The 6070-nt window shown below is 40.3% G+C and overlaps 1 long non-coding RNA gene across 1 annotated transcript; it reads left to right on the top strand.

Moving 5' to 3' along the window:
- The first annotated feature begins 667 nt into the window (after nucleotides 1-667).
- Nucleotides 668-1725, top strand: LOC113018303 (uncharacterized). Its single transcript, XR_003271756.2, has 2 exons — nucleotides 668-837; nucleotides 983-1725. It is a non-coding gene; the product is annotated as an uncharacterized LOC113018303 (long non-coding RNA).
- Nucleotides 1726-6070: the final 4345 nt, after the last annotated feature.

Here is a 6070-nt window from a genome sequence, read left to right as displayed (position 1 = left end):
ATAAAGCTCTGAATGGTTTAGGACCAAAATACATCAATGACCTCCTGACCCAGTATGAACCTTCCAGATCCCTCAGGTCATCTGGATCCGGTCTTTTATCAGTTCCCAGAGTCAGAACCAGACACGGAGAAGCTGCATTCAGCTTTTATGCTCCTTATATCTGGAACAAACTCCCAGAAAGCCTCAGATCAGCTGAAACACTCAGTTTATTTAAATCCAGGTTGAAGACTCACCTGTTCTCAGCTGCATTTGAATAAAGCACCAAATCCACACTTTTAAGCTTAAATTTCAAAACTTACATTTAACTACTGATCTTATCTACTGTTCTGATTTTATCTGTTTTGATTTTATATACTGTTTTGTTTGTTTGTTTGTTAATTAGTTAGTTAGTTTATTTGCTTGTTTTAATCAATTTTAAATCATGCTTTTTATTTGTTTTTGTTTCTAATGTCTCTGTAAAGCACTTTGAATCACCTTGTTGTTGAATTGTGCTATACAAATAAACTTGCCTTGCCTTGCCTTTCCCCAGCCCCCTCGAGTGAAAATACCAGGTAATAAAATACTGTCTGGTGTCTTTGTACATATCTGTGTGTGACACAAGGAAACTTTTGACAAGTTGTCTGTATTCTTAAATACTTAAAAAAAAATTATCTTTTTCTGTCAGACCTGACGAGAGCTGTTAACAAACTCCGTGAGGAGGTCAGAGCCATCCGCAATACCGGCTGCAATGAATCGGTAGATGCTGGGGTACTGCCTCTGGATTTGCCCTTGCACAACATTGAGGAGCTAAACAATGCAGAGCCAGCTCTTCAATCACAAGAGGCAAATAAGGCAATGGTAAGTATGTAAAGGTTATGTACACTTTGTAACTATAAAGTGTAATAGCTGTCAGATGTGATTTAAATACATAACAACGGCCTGTTGATTAAACACACAAGCACTTGCATACACATTTAAGACATCTCTTAAAATGTGTCTATAGGTGAGACGCTTTGCCTTGATTGGAGAGACCACACTGGAGGTGCGAGTCAGCCGTGTAATGGCTTATGCCATTACAAACGAGCTGGCCTCGGTACTAAACTGGGCAGGGAAAAAAAAACCAAGGACCAGACAAAGCAAAAAAGGGCATTTAAAGATACAGCGCTCTGCAAATGCATATTTGGTAAGTTTTACCATTTTTATGCCATATTACTTTGTCTTTCTTAATAACAAGACTTTCATGTCTGGTTAATCTGGAGATGGAGTCTTTGGTCTTTGGCTTGTTTAGTCCTCAGGTTGTAGTTTGTACAGCCCGAGGACCCCATGTTTATTTTGTTTTAAAGGATACACGGCACACCATGCTAAGACTTATCACTTTTTCCGCTCATAGCTCTTTGGGAATCAAATGCGGCAGTTTGCAGATTTACACCTGGTGACTTTCATGTTTATCAGCCTAGGAGTTTACATACTTTCTCCCCGCTGAAGACAGTTAACAAGAGCTTATTCATGTGCTCTAATTCACTTATTTTGTGTGTGTGTATTTTTGTCCTAGATGGCCTGACGCAGCAGTTAGGGGCAAACTCTGTCCGAGTTTGTCTTTGCACAAGCAGTGCAGAAATGGCTCCGATACGCCCCAGATCGTTTGGGTGGTGCAGGACGCACATCATGCAAAAAATTACAAACTTCTGTGAATCATATAAACGTAAATAGGAAACTGTCTTTTAATAAAGTATTTAGCAAACGAAACATGCCTATTGACCTTTTTTTGTTTGTTTTTTTTCTCTGTTACATCACATGCAATGCTTTCTTATTTTAGGATATTAATATTGACATGATACATTGTGAGACATTTGGTTTTTTTTTTATAAAGGGTGTCCAATTTAAGGAATAAGTACAATTATGTGTTTAGGTGGTTGAAGTATTGATGGAAACATGCAGTAGTTTAGTATTGGTTAAAATACCTATAAAGAAAGGTAGATTTCCAGTCATGATTTAACTGTTGTTTTAATAAAAAGCAACTGTGCGAAAGAGGTGGAAAATCAACACCATAGCTCAACAGTGTTTCAATATCAGAATCTGACATTGTTTCAATGTCAACAGTATTAGAAAATATAACGTTGAATCAATGTCAGGTTTCAACATTGATTCAACATCAAAACCTGACATTGTTTCAATGTCAACAGTATTAGAAAATATAACGTTGAATCAATGTCAGGTTTCAACATTGATTCAACATCAAAACCTGACGTTGTTTCAATGTTAAAAAGGGTGCAAGAGTGACTTTAGGTCAACGTCACACTTCAACGTTGATTCAATGACACAGCCTGATATTGACTCAACAGTGTTTCAATGTTTCCTTGCTATCTGGGTAGTCACTACAAAACTTGATCTATTGATTGAACTAAATAATAAATAATAGCTTAAAATGTATATAGGCAACAATTACAAGCAAACCCGTATATGTAAGCATTTAAACACTGAAGATAATAAAATTAACAGTATTTTGTCTAAGTCTGCCATTGTAGGAATTCATGGCACCAAGACAAAAACTTGGCGCACAGTGTGGCGTCAAAATAGGCGCACACCTTTGACGCTGCGTTTTCTCCGTCTTCCTCGTCCACACATGCTAAACGCAGTTTACGTGTGGACAAAAGGTGCAAACGCAAGTTAGGTGAGCGTGCAGCGTAAAGTTTGAATTGAGTGCGAATCGAAGCGGGTGCTCACCAATCATTAAAAGTAACAAAGTCATTGAACACATTTATACATTTACCTTTACGTTTATCAATCATATATCACAGATTTACAATTTATTTGTAGTACTATGCCATAAAGCAACTACAAGAGCGAAAGTCTGGGTCAAGCGCCGAGGCAACGGCAAGAACAAAGGAACCCTCGAAGCGTTAAAGCTAGCTTTGTAAGGGAATATAACGGAAAAGTATGAAACGAAAATGTTTTCTTTGTTGATAGACTTTGTTTGCAGTGCAATTTATTTGTTGGCGGATTGTAAGATGAAAGTAGACACAATTTCGGGCTCCCACATTTCATCCGAAACTTTACATTAACAAGTTTGGTTTGTTTTTTTTACTGTTATTCAAATGCAACCGTGGAAATAACGAATAGAAGAAAATTCATTCATTCTTACCTTATACTAATCGTGGTGCAGGCCAGTGCAGTGCATGAACTGATACCTTCTCCGGTCAATTCCGCTGAGAGTAAATCGAATGTCCCGCTCTACTGTACAAGACAATGGTTACCTGGAGGGATGTACCAATGTGATAGGGGTGCTGCGGAATAGTCCAAGTGGTTGCAGCTTAAATTTCCCGCTCAACCATAAATCATTGGTTTTTCAACGTGATTGTTGTCACCTTGTCAACTATAAATAGATCAACAATCAACCATGACAGAACAACAGTGAATCAATGTTATTTCAATGTCAGTGTCAGGTTTCATCAGCATTTCAATGTTGTTTCAACATTGGTTTTGTGTTGACATTTCAATCCTGACGATTCTGATGGTTCAGATGGAAAATCAACATCTGTTCAATGTCTCCTTGCTATCTGGGTCGTGCTAGTGTGGCAACTCGAATTAGGAAAACCAGTAAAGGCAACTAACTAGATGGTGATGACAGCGATGACAGCAACACCTGGTGTAACACCCCAGGAGAGATTGCCGGCGCAAACGTTGTAACAGTTATAAAAGGTACACAGGCTCGTTATTATCGAGCAGAGACGAGGCAGGTCAAGTTCGTCAAACAAAGTTTATTGGACAAAACCACTAAAAGTGTAGAGCTGAAAAAAAAAACTTCTTAAGTAGCAGGGCTGGGAATACCGAACCGTTAATTAAGACACGTTATTTACAAACATTACTTAAAATAACAAGGTTCAGTAAAATGATCCTTTGTAGTCTGTCTACAATCCTCACTGCAACTTAAATGGTGCGTAATACCCATTTCCCGGTGTGTATGCTCACATGCATCAGAGGGAATTCCACCACACGTGCCTAGCCCTCACAAGCATAGTGGAGCAACCCTCCACTAAAGCAAAATAAACCCATAAATCAATATATATAAAACATAAAACAACTCAGTAAACGAGATGCAAAAGAAACAAGAACCAACAAACACAATTAACCAATACTCAGAACAATGTGCAAGTCCTGGAACTCAGTGAAGATTAAAGAGAACGACAACAGTATCATCACTTGTATGTAAATGTACATTATTCACATGCGTCACTACTTTGCCAAGATCTGGAAGAAAACCTAAACTATTACCCTCACGAGAGGAAATTGGTTTCTGGTGCAACAGTGTCACTCCACACAGTGTAGAATGATGCTGCCAGAGCTTTACATCTGCTCCAAAATTGACACCTTCCAGCTTGACTGAAATTTGCAGCTGCCCACCTGGACTAGTTATATGTGTGACCAAGTGGTCGGCGGGGTTATGAACAAAATAAATAAACTTGACAACGCCACCTAGGGGAATTACACCCCCAGGAAATATATTTAAGAAAAATAAAGAAAAGGAATAAAAGAAGACCGCACAGATTCAAGGATGCACACTGAGGCATGTTGGCTTCCAATATTAAAACAGTTTTATTTATAGAAATGAATAAAATATTATAAATAATATTTTATAAATAAAATATTAAAAGTCAAGATGTAGCATCAGTATTGACAGTGTCCTACAGTAAAAATAAACAGTCGTGGAACCTGGACTTACCAGCAGCCGTGGAACCAAAAGAAAATCACACCAAAAGAATCACTGCAGACCACCCAGTGCTGTACAAAAGAAAGTGTGAAAACGACCCACCACCTGAGGTCCCGGGGCCACTGGCTCGTCCTCCTTCACTGAAATAAAACACAGAAAAGTATGTTAAAAGAATAAAAGGACACTGAGCGTCAGGCTCGCTACAAATCATAAAAAGACTAAAACACACTTTAATAAAAGAAATCACACACACACACACACACACAGAGGAAGGCTTATTCCCCACGGGTCAAACTACCACTCGTGCTGGTAATAATTATTCTCAGGCGTAGGCCGGTCTGGCTCCCCACCGGCTGAGACCGGCCACCCAGGCGATTTAGAGTCCCAGCACGACACTCGGGCAGGGAATCACTTCAGCCCGATCACAGAAGCGTGGGTACGAGCAACAGTCCAGGGTAAAATAGAACACCAGGCGAACCCAAAAAAAGGTAAGCCTACTTAATAAAAACAAGATAAGACAAAACAAGGCAAGACAAGACAGCAGACTCCACCAAGGAGGAGTTCACAACAGCAGCTGAGAAGGCAGTCCACTCTTCCAATTTAGGTTGGGCAATTTACCATGGAGAGGTGAGTACAGCAGTGAAACCCTGAAACAGATAAATGTAACCTTAAACTCTTATAGCTATGAATGCTAATAAAAGTAGTTCTAACGGCTTACCCCAGGCCCGGAGGCACTATACTCTCATTGGTGGAGATACCACGAACACCTCTCTCCGCAATGGCAGAATTAAACAGACTGCTGCGCTACAACAGGCCGGAAAAGTATATTAACACCAATTCCAGTATTCGGAGGGAATCTGAGGTTAAGCGAGAGCATACCTGTAGCTGTCATATAATCGGCTCTTGCTGATCAGTCCGTCGCAGTACGCCAGCATTTACTGCTGTATCGCACCAGAAGCTCAGGAGGGATTAATCCAACAAAACATCGGCTTAGCTTTATACGGGCTAGCGCCACCCTGCAATCAATGTGCAGGTGGGTTCCCAATTAACCCAATCACCTGATACAAGGAGCGAGTGCAGCGGAAAGAGAGCGAGGGTGGTAGAGCGAGTGAGAGAGAGAGAATGAGAGAAGAAAAAAAAAAACGGAAGGAGAGTAGCCCATCTGGCTACATCTACCCCCCCTTTTTTGTATTGGCGCGCCGACAATAACTCAAGGAACCTAACACCATGGCCTGAATATGGCAAGCTGAGCATTAGCAACTGACATGGATTCAACAGGACGTGGCAAGTGATAAACATTTGAGTGCTGACCAGCTGTTGAACGTGCTGTTCTCCGCAAATGTGGCCCACTCACCTCAGACTGTTCAACAGAGCCTGAGGAAG

The sequence above is a fragment of the Astatotilapia calliptera genome, chromosome 23, assembly GCF_964374335.1.
Source record: "Astatotilapia calliptera chromosome 23, fAstCal68.1, whole genome shotgun sequence".
Lineage (NCBI taxonomy): Eukaryota > Metazoa > Chordata > Actinopteri > Cichliformes > Cichlidae > Astatotilapia > Astatotilapia calliptera.
Note: the sequence above shows the minus strand (reverse complement) of the source record. Positions and strands in the feature narration are given on the sequence as shown.